General features: G+C 37.1%; 1 long non-coding RNA gene across 1 annotated transcript in view; it reads right to left on the bottom strand.

Annotated features, from left to right (window-relative positions):
* Positions 1–22,362, bottom strand: part of LOC115302914 — a 76,494-nt gene extending 54,132 nt beyond the window's left edge. Inside the window, exons 1-2 of the long non-coding RNA XR_003913715.1 lie at positions 22,221–22,362; positions 870–909 (exon numbers count right to left, since the gene is read on the bottom strand). This is a non-coding gene — a long non-coding RNA (uncharacterized LOC115302914). The remainder of the gene's footprint in view (positions 1–869; positions 910–22,220) is intronic.
* Between the last annotated feature and the right edge of the window lie 218 nt (positions 22,363–22,580).

Genomic DNA, 22,580 nt, shown 5'->3' with positions numbered 1-22,580 from the left:
ACCACCTGTCTTCCCCCCTCCCCCCTCCCCCCCAACCCTCAGTTCATTCTCAGCTTTCAATAGTCTCTCAAGTTCTGCATCCCTCTCTCTCCCCAACTCTCTCTCCCTCCTCCGTTCCCCCTGGTTCTCCATTAGGTCTCTCTTGTTTTCCTGCTAGACCTATGAGTGCAAACATATGGTTTCTGTCCTTCTCTGCCTGCCTTACTTCATTCAGCATGACACCCTCAAGGTCCACTCTTTAATTTCGATGTGTACATATCTTCAGCCATTTTAAAGAAGGTGACAGTGTTATGAGAGTCCATTTTTTATGCAGAACATGTTGACTTGGACAGTTTCAGGTATTTATTTAGAATAAAATATGTACAGGGGGTGGTGCCTGGGTGGCTCACGTCCAACTTTGGCTTAGGTCATGATCTCATGGCTCCCCTGTGTTGGGCTCTGGGCTGACAGCTCATAGCCTGGAGCCTACTTCAGATTCTGCGTCTCACTCTTTCTCTACCCTCCCCCCCGGAAAAAGAAAATAAACATTAAAAAACTAAAAAATACATATACTGTGTGAAAATCAAAACTTAACTGGCATTACATCCTGGAAAGAATAATTACTGTATCTTCTTTGTTGTGTCTGTGTATCCCTGAATGACTTTCAATGTAACTGGAATATAAAGAATACATCCAATGAGAATTCTGCAATGTCCTCATCAAGTACAACCATACAAAGAGAATTGTTTACTTATACCAACTATCAGAATTTAGTAATTAAACTGCAGCAGTAGTTGATGCAATTATAATATTGATTAATTTTTTAAATGACTTATCCCATGACTAGTGACAAATACTAAAATATTTAAGGTTATCATCATTGTACTTACTACCAAGAGAGAAGATGGCATTGATGGAGAAGTCAAACTTCTGAAAAAGAGAAAAGTAGGAGATTTTAGAAGGATGCAGTGTGCACCATGGACTTTTATTTGGGGGCTTTCCTAGCTCATCTGCCTAAGCAGCCAGCATGTTGGGCAGGAGGCAACAATGCACAGTTGTTTAAATCATGCAAGGCTCTGTGCTTGCCACACACTAGATAAGAGACCCTTGAAAAATTATTGAACTTCTTGCGCCTCTATTCTTTACTAACCTCCTTGAATTATGGTGTGAATAGAGTGAAAAAATACACAGTAAATGATTATAGCACTGCCTAGCACATAATATATACTCAAAAAAATGTCAACTATTTTCAGTTGTCTCACCCTGTCTTTCTGGCCTGAGTTTGAAATAATTGTCTAAGCGTGAGGTCACAAATATGTGTTCTGTTTTTCTAAGTGAGCTCATCTAGACTCTGTTCAGAAGCTCCCCCAGTATGAGAGGGTTCACCCTACTGCCTGCCTCTTCTCTCTTCCTTATCTCTGCTCTTGGGAGCTAAAAGTTCCCTCCAGAAAATGTTTCAAAATCTCTATTGTCAAGCAGGAAATTCTACTTCTAGAATTTACTAAATTTCCCCTAAAAAAGAATTAAGAATTTATGTTCAGATTTAGCTGCAATGTTATTAGTAATGGTGAAGAAATGAATTCAAGAAAATGAATAATGGTGAAGAAAAACATAGTGAATGACAACAAAGGATTGTGCGAGTAAATTGTGGAGCACCACACACACAATAGAACTTTAAGCAACTCTAAAAAGAATGTTGTATAAAAATAGTGAATGACAGGAATGGAATTCATAACATATGTACTTTTTAATTTTTAAAAAGCAAGCCATAATGCAGCAAGTATTATCTGATACTATTATTGTCTAGGCATAGACAACGTCTGGAAAGTTTTGCAGTCATCAAAATGTAGTGCCTCACATACTCACTCCCACCAGCATTGGAATGGTCTACTAGCAAGTCTAGATAGCCAGCCATTCTCCTGTAAACTTAGCCTAACCCTTCTCTTGCTAAACAGACACTGAAAGAAGAAAGGAGATGTACTGGCTTATAACTGGAAGGTGGTAGTAGCAGTCTGCACCTGTCTAATTCTCCCTCATTTTAAAAAAATGCTTATTTTTGAGAGAGAGAGAGAGAGAGAGAGAGAGAGAGAATGAACACCAGAAGGCAGAGAGATAGGGAGACACAGAATCTGAAGCAGGCTCCAGCCTGTCAGCGCAGATCCAATGTGAGGTTCAAACCCACAAACCATGAGATCAGGACTTGAGCTGAAGACAGATGCTTAACTGACTGAGCCACCCAGGCACCCCTAATTCTCTCCTTTATATCTTTCAGTTTTAAAGGTTTTACTTGGGGGTCTCTCTTGTAGCTAAAGGAATCATGGATGACAACAGAAGCAAAGCATTGTTCTATTTCCTGGGTAAGACTTTGCTCATGTCACTGCTATGGCTCTGGGGCCATTGTCTTAGCCCTGACCTAGACCATTCAAATCATGATGATCACTTAGGGATTTAAAATTACTTAAAAACTGAATGATCAAAATTAATTTCCCTGTCTTTCATCATTATTGGCAGTATTTTTGAAAACAAAGTATAGGTCCACTTTATTATGATATTCTTAATTATGAAATACATGACTTTCCCATCCTTTTTTTGACCATAATAATTGAGAGTGCTTTTTTAACTTCAGAAATGGAAGGAACTGCTATGTGTTAAGGTAATCAATATTTAAGGTCATTAAATCTTCTTACAATACATTCAGGTGCTCATTCCACAGTGTCTGGTAGGAGATTTGTGATTAACCATAAAAATGAGTAGTAAAAGTGTCACCTTCACATATTTTAATGAAGATGCTATAATATTTGTTCCAATTTGAGATCACTTTTCAGTCCCCAGCATTTGGAAGCAAAGAAGAGCCTTTTCGATGAACATTGCATTTTCTCCAAGCTTCAATGTTTCTATCACTTGAAACTGTAGGCATAAATTAGCCAGTAATTTCTATATTACTAGAGTGCTAAGTGGCTCAGTTAGTTAAGTGTCCAACTTGGTTTTGGCTCAGGTTCATGAGTTCAAGCCCTGCATCACGCTCTGTGCTGACAGAGCAAAACCTGGTTGGGATTCTCTCTCTCCCTCTCACTCTGCCCCTCCCCAGCTCGTGCTCTCTCTGTCTCTCAAAATAAATAAATAAACTTTATTAAAAAAACACATACATTATTAAGATCAAATTTATAAAAACTAAGATCAAACCATATGAAATTGCCAATTTTGACCTATGATAAAAAGACAGTATGGTTCACCCTCATATGGTAATAAAGCTACATATATGATTTTTTAAATAAAACCTAAAACTATTTTTAAACAATTGTTTTTACTCAGATTTATGTGTTACAACAACAGGTTTTTATGTTGTTTGTTTTTAATCTGCAATTTACCAAGTTTTATAATCATACTGATTCAGTTTATGTTCTAAAGGAACTGGGAACACAGAAACATTAAGTATAAATTATGTAACTTGCTCTAGAAAGAAAACAGGTTAAATGGGCAAGTAGGAAAAGAGACCCAGAGCTGAAATAATCTTTTTATCCATTTGACAAATATTTGTTGAATGTGTACTAAGTGTCAGGTGCTATGCCAAGTGCTGAAAACATACCAGTGAACAATATCCTGCTGGAAATTATGGTTCTGCTTTTTACTTAATTGTGTGTAAATATTCTCATGAATATATTTCTGGTTTAGATTTTATAAGACATTTAACTCCAATTTATATGGTTTTTCTCACACAAATAAAATATTATTATTTTCTGTCTTATGTAAAATTACAACACCAAATATATTATCTTTTGCAACTCTTCTTATGTGGCATTGTCACCTCTGTTATATTTTATTTTTAATTGTGGTGAAATACATGTAACATAAAATTAGCTATTTTAGTGATTCTGATAGTATGGTTTTTGTCATCATATGTGTAAGGAAAGTGTTAAGTTTATGTGCACTTAATACCATAGATCTATGTGCATTGGAAACTGTAAATCTGTCTAATGAAGTAGCAAACGTTCAAAAAGTAGGAAACTAAATCAAGAAGACCAGTGTACTCTTTGGGAAACTTGGGAATCAGAACATGGTACCGACTTTGCAGCAAGTACTTGATTACTGTTTCCCAAACATATTTGATCTCATTATAACATGATGCTGAAAAATCACCACAAACTCATAAAATACAACAGGCATCTGGATTAAAGTAGACACTAAAATATGGTCTCAAAGAAAATGTAACTGCTGTTAGACTAAAGCAAAATTTTATCCATATCACAAATATGCATAATATAAGCTGAAGATCATGGAAGAGTCAACATGCATTAATGTTTACATTACACTGGTAAAATAGTCAATTTTGAGTCTCTTTTAACTAATAAACTGAGCACCTAGTCAGTTACCTTCAGGTGACATATGCCATTCCTTTGTTCTTAGGACCGCTCACCATTTCTTATAGACAGACTTTGCACAGTAAGAACAACAGAAATGTACTCAGTATTTTCCTTACATATATTTTTGAAATGCATTTTTGAAGAAATATTGCTAACACCAGCTTTTAGGGTTTTGTTTTTGCTGAACCTATTAATATCTTAGGACAGTTTGGGAACATTGTTTTATATGCCACACAAAGCTACACAGATTAATAAAGAGGATTTGGGGCATGTGTGGCACCTCACCTTATTTTTTTTAATTATATGAACATTGAGAATATCTTGCAGTCGGTGTGGCCATGAGTGATCTCCTCCACTTCTTATACATTGGGACATTGAATAGAAAGCTCAAATGACCAGTTAATTAATTCAGGGTTTTCCTTCTTTAGATTATCAACTCTAAGAGACAAGGATAAACTATTTATTTCTATCCCTAGAGCAGCTAGCACAGTACATAGCATTTAATGAATGTCTGTGGAAAAAAAGGCAGGAGGGCTCAGTCAGACACACCTGGATTTATATTCTAACTCTACCTCTTACCAGCTGAACAACCCTGGGAAAATTTGTTAATCTCAGAATTGTTAATCCTGTATTAATTGATGATGATAACTTGTTCCACAACACTTTTGAAAATAAAGTGAGGTATCCAGTACAAAGCATGGGCACATGATAAAGACTCAGTGAATGCTAGATCCTTCTTCAGACTGGGGTCAATCGTGGAACAAATTATAAAGTAAAGTCCCTTTCCCCTTTCCCTTTTAGTCCCTAAAGATATTGCCGCTGGTGGGGGGTTGCTTTAGGCTGAGGCACTTTTTCCGGAAGTTCAATTTCCCAATTTTGTCAGTATAGACACTTTTTTAAAAAGTTAGTGACCTTTGAGGTTTCTTTCAGCTCAGGAATTCTTTCAGCTCATCATTCCTCTCCTCTCCTCTCTACCAAATTTCAACTTAACCTGATAAGCTAGGCATCAGGGAAAACCTACTTCATATTGCCCAAGGCTTCCACAGGCAATTTTCTGGGCCCAAGCAATTAGCTGCCCTAGGCAAAATTGCACAGTAGACAAAGCTTTCCTCCTCCCTCTCCTGCAATACCCACCCCCATACCTGCAGGGTTCCTCAACTGTCAGCCTGCAGGAGCACAGCACTCACACCCACCTACAATTCTGACTTCCACCCAAGCCTCAAACTCTCCATTCCCCCCGCCCTCCCTATAAATCTTCTATTCTGCTTTGGGGAGTTAATCTCAGCTAGGTTATACAAGGTAATCTAATCTAAAATTTTCTGACACCTGCATTTTAAGGAAGACTGTGTAACTTTTGAATGCTGAGCACAAACTGAGGTCTGAAGAAGGAAGGGGGAAGGGGAAGGGAGGTGATGGTCATAGAGAGGGCACTTGTGGGGAAGAGCACTGGGTGTTATATGGAAACCAACTTGGTAATAAACTATATGTAAAAAAAAAAAAAAAAGAGAGATCACAACTTTAAAAAAAATAAAGAAGACTGTGTGAGCACAAATAGTGAAATATTTATGGGAAATATCTCTGAACCCTTGAACTATTAAAATGTCCTTTGCTGACTCTGAGCTACCAGATCTTGCTCTACCAGTTTTATATTTTCAAAAGAATAAAGGTCATTTCTTATACCTCTGTTTCAGAAATATTATCAATCCCCGTGGTAAAATTTATCAATGCCAGCAGAGTTCTTAGCTAATGTGCATATGTGGGTGATTTTTTTCCCGTATTTACTCTTTCACTCTGTAATGCTTCACTATCCATCCTCCATCTATATAAATCGGGGTCTCAAACTGGTGGCCTAGGATTTCTCTAGCGCCCTGGATATGTTCTGCTTTTGGTTATTTCATTGGGCCTATAATAGATACTGAAGACATATTATTCTTAGACAGCAACACAAGCACTTCTCTAGCCTATGTCACATATTCGTGTTAACTGCCCCAAGGGGCTTGAGTTTGTGAGGCCCTACTCATCCCTTAAGACCTCCCGTCCAAAAGTCATCTTTTCTGTAAAGCTTTGAGAATCCATCTTTTGCATACTTACAGCAAGTTCATTGCCAGTTGCTCTGACGAGCACCTAGTCTTACACACAAGGGCTCGGAATAGCATGGTTGACTACAAATCCAAAGTAAGGGAGTAGGCCTCAGGACAGAGACTCCAGACTGGATCACCAGGAAGCAAGAGCTGTTTTGAGGCTGACTGGGCTTTTTTTGGTGTGCCCTTAAATTGCCCAGTTTAGGATAAAAACTCCTTTACATCTAGAAATGTCTAGCACAGTCTTGTACCTTCTAGTAGCACTTAAGGCAGTACTTTCTCTTATATCCTATATACACAGTGTCAATATTTACACAAATTTCATTCCCATTATGCAGCATCATTGTCCCCCCTCTGACATGTAAACTGAGCTGTTTGGATCACTTAGACTATAGCCAGGACACACTTCTTTGTTTTCTTTTCCCTCCTCTTGAGCAAAATAAGCAAAAGCAACACACCTTGTCCTCAATTCCCTCCATTACCATGACTGCCACAAGAAGGTGAATTTATGACAGTGATCATCATTAATAAAAAGGCATCAATCTAGTGTTTAGATCTTTGCTGTGACCCTACCATATAGGAACCGTTCTTCTGGTATTTTGGTAACTGAACCTCCCTGGACTGAAGGTTGAAAGGAGAATATTATTCTAAATCTTATTCTTCTGCAAACAGCATAATGGCAAAATTCCAGCATAATAATACTGGACATTTACATAATGCCCTTTTTCACAGGCATTCATAGCTTTTTGCAAAATTTCTTATGCCTCTTTTTCAATATTAGATAAGAAAGCGGGGGAGATGATTGATTCTAGATGGGGAAAGTGAGATAGGCAAAGTCTGAATGAAAGGCAGGGAGGGAAGGAGGAAGGAAGGAAGGAAAGAAGGAAGAAAGAGAGAGAAAAGAAAGAGACATTATAGAAGTTTATTCCTAACTCTGGACCTAATGTTTGCTCTTTCCACCATCCTTCTGATAGCAAAGCCTTTTTCCTTTCCTTGAGTCTGCTGTTCAACAGCATCAAGTGAATACTGAAATGCAAAAGAACACTAAAATGGTCTTTAGAATTGGATTCAGTCAAAAAACATGTTTAGGAAGGCAGGGTTTATTAAAAATAGGTTCCTAATAAACCTATTTTTCGAAGTTAAGAAACCAATATCAAGTCAAAAATAGAGGAAAATATTAAATAACCACAAAATGAGCTGCATCTTTGTTTTTACAAATGATAGAAGATATAGGAAATTGTTAGCTAAAAAAAGACTAGACTATCCTTAAATAACCTAGAAGCAAGCAGTAATAAATTATAATTCATCTGATAAATTTCTCAAAACAAAAATACATCCAGTTTGGGCTCACTGGGGGTTTTCTAGAGTACTAGATTTAGAAGAGAAAAAAAGTACTTTGAAAAAGAAAAGTGGGAAGGGGTGGGGAGTAATATATAGAGTGATTAAAGTCTGAGCCTGATGTTTTAAAAGGCAGTAAAAGAACTACTGATGTAATAATAGCCCCAGGGATTTAAAAAAGCATTTCCTCAAATATATCTGAGGGATAAGAAACACTGGAGAGAAAATAGGTTCATTAATAAATGACAAATGAGATGAAATGAGATTTTGAAACAGTTGAGCTACTGAACTGCTTTTTTTTTTTTTAATAGATTTTTTTAACAAGAAAACAGAAAAGGAGCTAAGGACAGAGAAGGAACAAGACTTGTCAGCAGAAAGCTGATAAATAACAAGCAAAGGAATTCAGTCCTTGCAAAAACTAAGGATTTTCCAAATCAGCAGACTTGGGGGATATGCCTTCTACTGGGGATAAGAAGGAACTGAGTAATTTATATTCTGAACCACATTTTCCCTTGCATCTTCATCTGGCTGAGATGATCAAACCATATCATCAACCCTAGAAACTGTTTTAACTTTAAATCACCTGCATTGCATCCTCACCCCTGACATCCTCCGATAATCTCACGTGCTTTAACAAACATTAGCTCCTAATGCCACGCACTATACCAGGTACTATGAATACAAAGAATGGAACATTAGCACCTTTTCTAAATCCTCTTTTCTATTTCTCTTAAATCTTTTCTAATCCTGTACGTTGGGCCCTGCAGTTTCTGTTCAGGACCCCACCAGCCTTTTCAACAAGCACAGGTGCAAGCACACACATTTACCTAAAAGCATACAAGTTAATATATTTTTCCTTTACATGACATTTACTTATCTTCTTTCCTAAATTAAAGACCTAGAAACTAAATTCCCATGACCTTAAACACAAGCCAGTCCTATCCCTGAAGCTTTCAGAAGTTCAATCAACATTCTTCTAAGAAAACATGAAGACCTTTAACTGAAAAAATAATTAATGTATATGGTTAACATTTCAAACTGTCAAAAGGAGGGATATACAATTAAAAGTAAGTATTCCTCTCATCTTAAATCACCAGTCCCTTTCCCTAGAATCACTATTGAATTATTTATGTGGTATCTCATGTACTTTCCATATACAAACGTAGGGGTATGAATATCTTTTTCTTTTTTAAGAAAACATAAACAAGAGCTGATTTTAAATCCTGTTCTGCATTTTGTCTTTTTCTTGTTAAGTTGACACTGTATTTTGGGCAGCTTTCCATATCAGTACATGGAGATCTTTAGAATAGCTACATAAAAAAATAGCTACATAATACAGTATTTTATTTGCACAGATTGTTATAATTTACTTAACAAGTCTCCTATATTGCACATATTGATTGCTTCCTCTCTTGCTATTACAATGAGCTATGCTATTTATGCATCTGAAAAAAGGAGATAATAATATACTTTTGTGCAGAGTTGATGCAAAAATTAAGTTAGATTTATGTGAAAGCATCTAGAATGCCTAGCACATGTTAGGTATTTTTGGTACTTGTTAGCTAAATAAATGAATTGAATGAGGGCCCAAATAAACCAACAGTGCTTCCAATTTTGTTTCGTGTCTGTCTCTACCCACTAGAACAAGAGCCTTATGAACGTTGGGATCAATCTTTTCTGTTTTCATTCACTGCTAAATTCCTAGAGCCTAGAACAGTACCTGCATACATTAAATGTTGAAATATATAATTGGTTAATTAATGAATAGATATCATCAATCATCATTCTTAGTTTATTCTGACCTGTCGTTTTAATTTCAAGGTAAAAGGACCTATTTAAGATGAAAGACAGAGCAGTCCTCTTTCAAGTGGCATTATTTGTAATTTGATTCTGAGAAAAGTCAAAGAGCAAGGTCTCTCCCAGATGAGTGTGGAACCTGGGCAACTCAGCCTGTCCTGCCTGCCCAAGCTAATCTCACTTGAAAGGAGGCTGCACGGTCAGCAAGTTTCATAAGCCTCTAGGGATATCATTAAAGGCAGATATTTTGAAAGTGATTTTAATTACATTCAGAAAGTAGGGATAGGTGGCCCTCCTTCCAAGTATGAGAGCAGGGTGGCTACCCTAGCTACACTAAGGATGAGCCTGTTAAAGACAGCCATTGTTTGTGAATTAATCACTATTTTCAAATAAAGATCACAGTATGGTCAAGGATTTCTTTATAATAACATTACACTCATTAGCATTGCTTTCTTAATTTTGAGAGAAAGAATTAGAAACATGTCTCTTAACCCTGGGTGCACCATGAAAATATGTTTCATATGGGAATGTCATCTTTTCTATGCATTGCAATGAAAAAAAGTTGACAAACACTGGTCTAAACTAGGGTTTTCAGGTCAGATTTCTAGAGCCATGTGGTTGCATATCTGGGACAACCAAGGTTTTAAACTTGAGGGTGATCGTATAACTGAAATAAATTGTGTGGGGCCTCACTTGGCTCATTCTCAACTTATTCTCATATTAGGAGACACACAGTTGGGAAATCACAAAGTAATTATTAGCACAATACTCTCTTCACTTCTTAAGTGGAGAAATATGCACCCCAGCATAGAAAGTGCATTCCGAATGCAGAGCAAGAATCTTTTAAGTCCTTTGCCTATTGCTGTCTCTCTCCGCCTCGTGCAGATGGATGCAGCTGCTCCTGAAAGAATCCACTGTCGATTACAACCTTCTCCCAACCTCAGACATCCAGCCAGTGGGTGTATCTCTTGTCCCCTCACCTCCCTGATGGCATTAGCCATCAATCTGCTTACTGAGATGTACGCTCTGGGTGCAGTTTTCCCTTCTTGACTTCAGCGCTGATTAAGACAGATACCTTTGTTGTCAGAAGTATCTCCAAGTGACTTGAAGGTGGTTTGTTTGTTCTGTTTTTTATTTCTATGTTATTTTTTCTAAGTATAAATGTTTCATATTTTTTTCCTCCATACTTTCTATTGTTAAGTTAGCATGTATTAATTTTATAATAAGAAAAAAAGACTTTAAATTTTAAGTTTCTACATGCATATTAGAGAAATTTTGAAAATTCAGAAAATAAAGGAAAATTATAATCACAGAGAGCACCTTGGTTTTAGTGCATCTTCTTCAGTCTTCTCTAAACATACACACAGATGGTGCAGCCGCTCTGGAAAACAGTGTGGAAACTCCTCAAAAAACTATCGATAGAACTTCCCTATGGCCCAGCAATAGCACTGCTAGGGATTTACCCAAGGGATACAGAAGTGCTGATGCATAGGAGCACATGTACCCCAATGTTCATAGCGGCACTTTCTACAATAGCCAAATCATGGAAAGAGCCTAAATGTCCATCAACTGATCAATGGATCAAGAAGACATGGTATATATACACAATGGAGTATTACATGACAATGAGAAAGAATGAAATCTGGCCATTTATAGCAAAGTGGATGGACCTCGAGGGTGTCATGCTAAGCGAAATAAGTCAGGCGGAGAAGGACAGATACCATATGTTTGCATTCATAGGTCTAACAGGAGAAACCTGGCAGGGGACCAAGGGGAGAGGAAGGGGGAAAGAGAGCGGGGAAGAGTGAGGGACACAGATCAAGGGAGACTACTGAATACTGAAAACAAACCATGGACTGAAAGGGTAGGGGAAAGGAGGGAAGGGGTGATGGTCATGGTGGGGGGCACTTGTGGGGAGAAGCACTGGGTGTTATATGGAAACCAATTTGACAATAAACGATTAAAATAAATAAATAAATAAACATACACACAGATACAAACACAAACTATACTGTTCTCTATTACTTTATTTTGTTTTGAGTACTTTCTCTTTTTATTAAATATCTTTCAAAATATGATCTTAATGGCTCTGTTGCATTTTTATTGTATGAATATATTATCATGTGTTCACCCATTCTCCTGGTGTTAGAAATTTGGATTATTTCCAATTTTTTACTACTTTATAGTAAATGGTCATTAATCTTTTACCTATGATATGTCCTTAAAATGGATCACTAAAACTTAGAATTCCTGAGCCAAATCCTGTATACATTTCCTGAAATTCTATGAAACATGCCAACTATACCCCAAAATAGAGAGACTGGTATAATGAACTCGTCTGTATGTATCACCACATGGTCGACATTATATCAAAATTATGCAACATCTTTGTGTTTGCAGTTATCCACATGCAGTGTATTGCCGAATTGCTTTTCAAAAATGTACCAGTTTTCAGAGGTACCAGAGCTATGAAGCCCCCACAAGTACTCTGACCAGTACCGAGTTTTTTCAATATCTAATCTCTGCTGACTAATTTGGTCAGCTATTTCAAACCTAAGTTTTCAGAACCTGGCATTCCACTGCCTCTCTGTCCATTCCAGATCCTCTGTGAATTCCTCTCATCCCACAATATAGTTTCCTTTTTTTTTTTAATTTATTTTTGAGAGACAGAGAGAGACAGCACGAGCAGGGAAGGGTCAGAGAGAGAGAGAGAGACACAGAATCTGAAGACAGGCTCCAGGCTCTGAGCTAGCTGTCAGCACAGAGCCCGACGCGGGGCTCGAACCCACGAACCGTGAGATCATGACCTGAGCTGAAGCCGGAAGCCAGCCGCTTAACCGACTGAGCCACCCAGGTGCCCCCCCACAATATAGTTTCTATCTTTCAAGATTGGCTGCCTCTCCCGACAGTCTCTGCCTCAGCCAACAGTCCTTCAGCCTCTGGAGAATGGATGCGGCAGCATCTCCCTCTCTGCGAGAGCGCAGCCCAGCTGATCATCCCATTACTTGTCGGGACTTAACTGTGAGCGATGATTGAAGGTCGTTGGCAGCTTTTAATCTCATGCTCACAGCTCCCATATGTCAGCCTTCTTCAAAGTCTGCGTCTTTGCTGAGTAGACTAAAATTTAGAATATATATATGTATATATATATATATATATAGTTAAACATGGCTTTTTATATGCATTATCAAAGCCAGGTTGGTCTATTTATAGAGAAATTGAGTATCTCACTAGCTTAATATTTTTATTTGAGGCTGGAATGTTCATAAGCAAAGAATTATATATTATTATTATTTTTGTATAAGTAATAGAATGGCTCTTTGGTGTGCTGGAAAGATTACTAAGATGGGAATAAAGAGTCAAAGCGTAGGCTTGACTCTGTTATTAGCTAGTTATGTAATGCTAGGTTAGTTTTAAGATCACTCAAGATTTAATTTTGCCTTCTTAAATTTTCTAAAATCCCTTCCAGTTCTAAAATTCCATGACTTAAAAATGTCTTGATATACTCTATTACCCATTTTCTATTAAAAATGCACTTTAAAAGATGACAAATAGGGGCACCTGGCTGGCTCAGTGGGTGGAGCAACTTTTGATCTCTGGGTTGTAAATTCAAGCCCCATGTCGGGTGTAGAGATTGCTTAAAAATAAAATCTTACAAAAAATAAAATTTTTTAAAAAGATGATAAATAGCCTAGTAGCTGTTATTATATTACCTGTGAGGAGTAAGGTAAGTCACCCAGCGGTGTGCCTCTGATAAATGCTTAACAGCCAGCTCTCGAGGGGGAAAAGCCCTGATAAATACCGCTGGCCTAGTTCCTTCCATAGTATAAATACTCCCACCACAGGTTATTTCAAGCTACCAACTCCAAGTCACTGAGGGTAAAATTGGGCAGAGAGGCACAATTGTCTCACAAGCCTGTGTGAGCTAGTTCTGGCACACCACTGGCCCTGTATTTTTATGGTATTCCGGGGAGAATCCTTTACACTGCAAGTAACAAAAAATCTAGTTATCCATGGTTTAAACAATAAAGACACTTAAGTTTTTCATGTGACAAGAAGTCTGGAGGTTAAGTGGTTCAAAAGTCGTTTCAGCAGCTCTACCACATCAGGGGGCTGGCTTCCTTTCTTTGTAATTCTCTTGACCTTCTGCCTCGTTGTAAAATGCCTACAGTACCTCCAAGTTTTCTGTCCTAAGAGGACGGTGTCGTCCAAAGTAGGAAAGAGAAGGCAGAACACAAATATACCTTTTTCTTTTTTCTTTTGTTCCTCCTTTTCTTAGAGAAGAAACATTCTGCCTGGAAACCCCTGCAGTCTTCCCCTTATGTTTCACGAGCCAGGGTTGACTCTGTGTCCATTCTCAGACCTATCACTGGCAAAGAGGGTCTGAATTGTCAGGATTGCTTCAGACCAAAGCCCTGGGCCTGGCCACAGGCAGAAAGAGGAAGCCGCGCGGATACAGGCAGACAGTAACAGTGTCTGCTGCATGTGAAAGGGTTTCAAGCTGAAAAATGCTGATGCTTTTAACTGTCAATTTCAATTCAATTTGATCAGTATTAAATCTGTTCAATGAGCAAGAGAAATAATGTACCTGTGCCTCCTTCACCATGATCACATGCCCAAGAGTGGCTTCCTAAAAGTCCTCTGTATACCTAAGTCCGTTAATACGCTTAACCTTTAAAAAAATTTTTTTAAATGTTTAATTATTTCTGAGAGAGAGAGAAAGTGTGGGTGTATAAGTGGGAGAGGGGCAGAGAAGGAGACAGAACCTAAGGCAGGTTCCAGACTCTGAGCTGTCAGTACAGAGCCCGGCGTGGGCCCCAAACTCATAGAGCTTGAGGTCATGACCTGAGCTGAAGTTGGTGCTTAACCGACCGAGCCCCATACACTTAACCTTTTTAAAGTTGTATTCCTAGTGCAGTATTATTTTTAAATGTCTGTCTGTGTTGTAACTTAACTTTCAAAGGGATTTTGCTTAATTATTATGAACTTCTTAAATCCAGCTTTGTGACCATCTGAATACAGGAGTAAATGGTCCTTAATGAATTAAATTATCATGATGTTACTGTGTACTGTGCTCCATTTTATTTATTCATAAATGCTGCTTGCTTTATAGATGAAGTTTACAATACATGTATCAAAGTAATTGGAAAGGGAGTCTGATGTGGCATATTAAAGAAGTCTCTGAAATAGACTTTTTGTGCATGGAAAACAAGTAGCTTATAAAGCCAGAATATTTCCAACTTTGTCACCCAGGAGTACATAGCCTTTAAAAACTATAATCCTTGCACAAGCGTTGCTTCTTTAATGTTATCCTAATTTTCATTTGTATTCCTCTCATTATTGATTTGCAAATGCAAATTAAAAAAAACAGAAAAAAATGCTGCAATGCAAAAGAAAGCCATAATAATGACAAATGTCATTTCTTATTTTTTAGTATTTGATCACTGAAGCAGTATAAGTGACATGAGTACATAATTGGTATTTGTTTCATTTTGTAGTGCCTAAAATGATACATAATTATTACTAAATTTTAAATAATACAGTAGAGAAATATTTGAAGTTGTTCATTTTTTCAGCTAAGGTAGCAAATGAGCTTATATGAGCAGCTAAAGCAGAATTAGAGAATTCTCTGCTCAGTGTACACTAGTAAGCCTCCTTTTCTGGCTATGCGATATGACTAGAATGTCTAATTTAAGATGCATTATATACTCCCTAACCCTTTACAGATTTCACATTTTATCTGTGTAATGCTTTTTTAGGTCCCCCATAACGCTGAACAATAGATGTCAAAAAATATCTGTTGTTTTGGGGTTTGGGTTTTCATTTTTATTTTGAAAAGTGTTACCTCTGTCATTCACTCTGACATACTGAATATAAATCTATCAAATTAAGACATTAGATCAAAGTGATATTTCATATGATTTAAGCAAAGCAATGCTTGAATTGTCTGTATTTAAGCAATGCTTGAATTATCTGTATTTAAGTACCTCTTTAAAAATGATCATTTGAGTGCAGGAAAAAACAAAAAGAAAAAAATCGTAGCCCAGAAAAAAAATGGATGGATTTATCTTGAGTTGAGGTTCCAAATTGGTACTCTAGAAGCCAACTAAAGTCCACGGATACATTGTTTGGTCCATGCAGCATTTAAAATTCAAGAGATCAAGGGGCACCCAGGCGGCTTCAGTTGGTTTAACATCCAACTCTTGAGTACAACTGAGGTCATGATCCCAGGAACATGGGATTGAGGCCTGTGTTGGGCTCCCAATGAGCATGGATCCTGCTGAAGATTCTTTCTCTCTCCCTCTGCCCTTCTCCCCGCCACATGCTCTCTCTCAAAAAAAAAAAAAAAAAAAAAAAATTAAAAAGTGTCAAGAGGTCACTTAAAACCCCAGATTTCTACTTTCTCTTGGAGTCATTGTAATTGGCAAGAATGGGCTTAAAGTTTCAGCTTGAGCTGAGTGGTGCCCCCCCCAACCCACTATAGATTAGGCCTCTGCTGCCCTCTATCCCTGTATAGTTCCTAGCACACAATGACCTCTATTTTCACCTAGCACTCATACCCTGCCAGTTTCGCTCACTGAAGGCATCTACTCTGCATCTGGTGTGCCAGTGTGCCCTGATAAAGACTTACCAAAGAGGCAATAGGGACTGCTTTTACCCCCACCCCCTGCCACGGCTTATACCTGAGGGAACTTAAGGCCAAGAACAGACATTTTTCCTAATTTACAGAAGGACACCTGTAGTTCTGATCTATGCCTGGAAAGTCCAAAAAGCAAGAATGTTATCTTGTTTGTCTCATTTGAGTCTGTAATCCTGAGGCTGGGAAAGTCTATAATAGGATTTTTAGAATATATGAGAAATAAATGATTCTTGTATACATACATACATAAAAATACATATTTCTATCTTCTACTTTTCTTGTATACATACATAAAAATACATATTTCTACTTTCTACTAAAGATTATTTTCAAGAACAGTCAAAAATTTTAAGGTGTATTTGGAAGAACATTGACATCTTTATCATCACCAGCTTATGGGGTTTGGACCTTTTTTAACGTGAATTCTATGGGCCTTGGATATCCTTATTAGACTTTCCCATTTTAGGAGATTCTACTTTTCCTATTTGCAACACACTACAGTCCCCTCATGGAACTGAAACCTGGGCACTCTACTATCCCCCCAAGTCCATGCAGCCTGTCCTACCTTCCATTTATCCAATTGTGCACTTGAAATCCCAATATGCCTTACAACTGCGTACATCCAACATGCAACAGCAAATTCCATCAATCCATTCTCTACATCCACAAGCAAACTTCCTTTACAGATAGAGGCATACACACATATACATGCATACAAACACACACAAACACATACCAAGCTGATTAAACTAGAAAATGCTTTTGGTTCCAAATATTTTATCCATATATTTAAAAAATATATAGAAACAGAATACTTTTACCAATTTGTTTCCTTATTTATACTTCTCTAGAAAGGATAGGTAGGTAATTTATTAAAATCATAAAAAAGAGGGCTCCTGGGTGACTCAGTCGGTTAAGCATCCAACTTTGGCCTAGGTCATGATCTCACTGTTCCTGCATCGGGCACTGTGCTGACAGCTCAGAGCCTGGAACCTGTTTCAGATTATATGTCTCCCTCTCTCCCTCTGCCCCTCCCCCACTCACACTCTGTCTCTATCTCTGAAAAATATATAAACATTAAAAAAATTAAAATCATAAAAAAGAAAGACATTTAAAAAATCAAGACTAAGAACATTTTAATTAGGTTGGGTCATAAGCAGAGGTTAGGATCCAAATGCCCAAGGCCAAAAAATTATCTCCAAGATTCTTAGAAAACCAAAAGAAAAGAAAAACAAAACGAATTTACTGATATATCTCTAAGAAAAATACATGCCAGTATTTTCCTAAAGAAGCAACACTTTCTTTATTACCAAATGCTGAAAGAAATTTATGAGTTGTGGTCATCTGTGGGAAGTGCTGGTGGCCAGTAGAGGTGGTGATAGAATAATGTCTTGGATAATTTTCTTTACAAATGCAAGGAGTCTTCATAAAATTTTTTCAGGACATCCCAAGCAAAAGGTGAAAGTGTGACACAAAAATATGACTCAGAAAAGGCAGTTCTACAGATGGCCCAGAAAAAAAGACAACTCAAGTAAGTAGCTTTCTGCTGATGCACTGTGATCAGAGAAGAAAGCTTGAAGTAGTATTTCTCAAAGGCCAGTCCATAGACCAAACATCAGAATCACCAGGGAGTGCTTATTAAAACCATATGTTCTGTGCAGACCTACAGAGTAGCAATCTCTGGGGATGAGCCTGTAAATCTGCAGATTTTACAAGTTTCCCAGGGGATTCTTAAATACATCAGAGCCTAGAACCACTGTGCTAGAGGGCTGGTCTTTATTTTATTTTTCTTTTTTTGCTTGTATGTTCTAAAATAATTTTCACATGTTTTATATCATTTCACATGTTTTTAGGTTGACATCTAAAGCTTGTTATTTTTAATTGATACACATCATTTTTTATAGTTTTTTCCTTTTTTAATTTATTTTTAATTTTTTTAATGTTTATTTTTGAGAGAGAGAGAGAGCACGTAAGCGGGTGGAGGGAAAGAGAGAGAGGGAGTTACAGAATTCAAAGTAGGCTCCAGGCTCTGAGCTGTGAGCACAGAGCCCAACATGGGGCTCCTACCCATGAGCCATGAGATCATGACCTGAGCTGAAGTTGGACACTTAACCAATTGAGCCATCTAAGTGCCCCATCCATTCATTTATTTATTTATTTTATTTACATCCAAGTTAGTTAACATCTAGTGCAACAATGATTTCAGGAGTAGATCCTTTAATGCCCCTTACCCATTTAACCCATCCCCCAACCCACAACCCCTCCAGTAACCTTCTGTTTGTTTTCCATATTTAAGTCTCTTATGTTTCATCCCCCTCCCTATTTTTATATTATTGTTACTTCCCTTATGTTCATCTTTTTTGTATCTTAAATGCCCCATATGAGTGAAGTCAAATGATATTTATCTTTCTCTAATTTTGCTTAGCATAATACCTTCTAGTTCCATCCATGTAGTTACAAATGCCAAGATTTCATTCTTTTGGATTGCCAAGAAATACTCCATTGTAACTATATACCACATCTTCTTTATCACCCATCCTTCAGCAGACATTTGGGCTCTTTCCATACTTTAGCTATTGTTGATAATGCTGCTAACATTGGAGTGCCCGTGCCCCTTCAAAACAGCACACCCGTATCCCTTAGATAAATACCTAGCAGCGCAATTGCTGGGTCATAGGGTAGCTCTATTTTTAAGTTTTTGAGAGACCTCTATACTGTTTTCCACAGTGGCTGTACAAGTTTACATTCCCACCAGCAGTGCAAAAGGGATCCTCTTTCTCTGCATCCTTGCCAACATCTGTTGTTGCCTGAGTGGTTAATGGTAACCATTCTGATAGGTGTGAGGTGGTACCTTATTGTGGTTTTGATTTGTATCTCCCTGATGATGAGTGATGTTGAGCATCATTTCATGTGTCTGTTGGCCATCTGGATGTCTTCTTTGGAGAAGTGTCCATTGATGTCTTTTGCCCATTTCTTCACTGGATTATTTGTTTTTTGTGTGTCAACTTTGATAAGTTATTTATAGATTTTGGATACCAACCCTTTATCTGATACGTCATTTCCAAATATCTTCTCCCATTCTGTTGGTTGCCTTTTAGTTTTGTTGATTGTTTCCTTTGCTATGCAGAAGCTTTTTATTTTGATGAGGTCCCAATAGTTCATTTTTGCTTTTGTTCCCTCCCCTTGCCTCCAGAGATGTGTTGAATAAGAAGTTGCTGCAGTCAAGGTCAAAGAGGTTTTTGCTTGCTTTCTCCTTGAGGATTTTGATGGCTTCCTCTCTTACGTTTAGGTCTTTCATCCATTTTGAGTTTATTTTGTGTATGGTGTAAGAAAGTGGTCCAGGTTCATTTTTCTGCATGTCACTGTCCAGTTTTCTCAGTACCACTTGCTGAAGAGACTGTCTTTATTCCATTGGATATTCTTTTCTGCTTTGTCAAAGATTAGTTGGCCGTATGTTTATGGGTCCATTTCTGGGTTCTTTATTTTGTTCCATTGATCTAAGTATCTGTTTTTGTGCCATAAAATTTGTTATTTTAAGTTAAGTAGTTACAAAAAATGTTTTTCTGGTATACTGACATGTTGACATTTTCAAATGAACCTTTTATATTACCTTAAAATGTATGCAATTAATCTTAAAAACCCATATCCAGTAACATCTAAAGCCATAAATAAGCCCTTCTTTAGCAGTAAAAATTTTTATATTTTTCTCCTTTTTCTCCTTGAACTCATGTTTCTATCTCACTTTACTCAGAATTTTTTATTCAAATGCAACATATATTATGCTTGGAAGACTTTTTTTAATCACCTTACCATATTTCTCTGCAAAATATGTATGTAACACTGAAGTTATATTTTTTATTTCCTGTGACCTTAAGGTTCTAAATGTTAACATTCCTTTAGAATTGCATTGGCATTATAATTATTAGTAATACAAATTAAGATAAAAATATTTTTTCATAACTAATTTTTAAGTATAGCAAATTATTTTGAAAATGCTTATATTAATTGATGAGTAGACTTACCTTCCTCCCATTTAGTTCACATATTTATAGGTGGATATTATTTTACCTATATTATTCTAGTCTAGAATAATATAGACTTCAACATCAATTTTATTTATATTATTTCATACAATATTCACAGAGAAAACTTGTTTATACAAATAAGTAAATAGGAATGAAAGATATTTTGTTACAGCAGTGTCACTGAAATATTTGAACTCTTTCTGAATTATAAGCCAAAACCCATACAGTAATTTATCATCAAATCTCATTTGTAATAAATTTAAGCTGACAATTTGATTAGGTCATCCTTCAATTTTGATGAAAGCAAAGAATTGGAAACCACTTGACCTGGAAAATAATTTGTAATCCAGTCATTAACAATCATTCCCTCTCTTTAACCCCAACACCAGCATTTTAAATAGTGGTTGGTTTAATGCCCTACAAGTTTTTGGACCCATCCCCAGAGCAAATCTCTGAAGTAAGGTAAACAAGTTGTTGAAGTAAGACTTGAAGATGGTTGAAAGGTATTTCGTTTTAACAAGAGGAAAGATTGTGGTGAAGAAAAGGGAGATGGGGAAAGTGGCCAAGGGGCATTTGCAGGCAAATCCATTTTAGTGAAGAGTGCTTGTGGAAATTGAGGATCCAGCAAAAGACTCACCGAAAACCAGCCTCATTTCCACATTTCTGAAATGCTTTTGTGAAAGTTCACCTGCCTCAGTTTGAAGACCATTGTACTAAGTATCTGGACACACTGAGAAAATGCATTACTTTCAGAAAGACCTCAACAGTAAAATAGGGAATTCAAGAGTCCTGAATTTATCTCAATCCTGGAAACTACCTGGATTCACTCCAAATGTAGATGACACCTGGCTTGGGACAGCTATATATAAAAAGGTAAGACAGACAACAAAGTTGTCCTAACAAACAGCACAAGAAGATGTGGGTGATCTTTAAGAACCTATGTTTAACTAGTTGTTACTTAACCTTCTAATTTCTGTATAAGTCTAATTACATGAAATAGAAGTTGGTGTTTTGATTTTTTACTTTGCTTTTCTATTTGGAATGTCATTGTAACTGCTGTATTGTAAATGATGGAAAATAATTGCATATGTTAAAAAAATAAACTGTGTTATATTAAAAAAAGAACCTATGTTTATGATTTTTGCTAGCACTTCTCTCCTTATTTCAGTTAATGGAAATCTTATAATGTCTTGAAGGGTTGAATTGGCTCTGGGTCAGAAAGGACCAGAAGGTCCTCATGTTTCCTCCCTCAGGAATTTTGTTGCCACAACCAAAACCGAGGGAGAGGAGAATAGAAAACCTTCTTTCTCTTGTGCACACTCTCACTTTTTTCCCCCTTAATATGAAAATAATTGCCTCTATTCTTGGAAACCTGGCTTAATTAGACTAATCTGATTTTTTACTGGTAAAACTAACACTAAAATGTTACTGCTCTGAGTTCTCTAATTATAGCACAATCACGCTTTTTCTTAACAGATACTAAAATCAAATGCTATAATGTTGGATGAGGTCATTGTGAATAGCTTGTTATAAGGCCTATTTTGAGGTACCATATGAATTTCAGTGGATGTTATGCAGTGACAAAGAAACAATGTTTACTGCAGAAAAAAATATGATTTGCTACTATAATTTATCTAAACATTGGTGAGGTTCCACAAGTTATTTCGTAAGAAGTATGTTCACTGACCATAACCTCATGTTCTTCTTAAACCCCTTCAACTCAGCCCCTTGCTGGTTTCCCCTCTTAAGCACCTGCTCTTCATTTTCTTCCCTGCACAGCTTGAATTCCATGATCAACCCTTTCTTTGATAGATACTCTTACCAGCCTGCTCAGCCCCCTTACTCCTTGAACTTCTGCTTATATACTCTGCCAAGTCGCAGCTCAGAGTCAACCAACCATCTGTTCTCCCTACTATTGCTTCTATAGTGCCAAGTACTGCTGGAGAAATTGTATAACTGCTGATTCATGCCATGAAAAATCTGCAACTCCCAAACTCACCTTGACCTTTAGCACTACTTGGCGATCCTTTCACTCTTGCTTGGTTGGCTTCCTTTTCCATGACTCAGGTGCTATTCCAAACCTCAAGTCATTGCTCTTCCCAAGTTTCCTATCATGCTTCCTCAATCAACAGATGACCTAACTTTCTACTGCAGGAAAAATCTGTGTTCAATTTCCCTCCTTTCGGTTTCTAATGGTCATCTATCTATAGCTTCACCCTCCCTACTTCTATCCCAGAGATAATGTAGTCTATCAATTATCCCCATTCAATGCTAGTTTTTTATTTTAAGTTCTTTTAATGTATACATTATTACAAGACAGATATATTCTTGAAGTCATATTCCAAGTTGAAGAAATGGG

This window comes from Suricata suricatta, chromosome 9 (assembly GCF_006229205.1).
Source record: "Suricata suricatta isolate VVHF042 chromosome 9, meerkat_22Aug2017_6uvM2_HiC, whole genome shotgun sequence".
In the NCBI taxonomy this organism is placed as follows: Eukaryota; Metazoa; Chordata; class Mammalia; order Carnivora; family Herpestidae; genus Suricata; species Suricata suricatta.
Note: the sequence above shows the minus strand (reverse complement) of the source record. Positions and strands in the feature narration are given on the sequence as shown.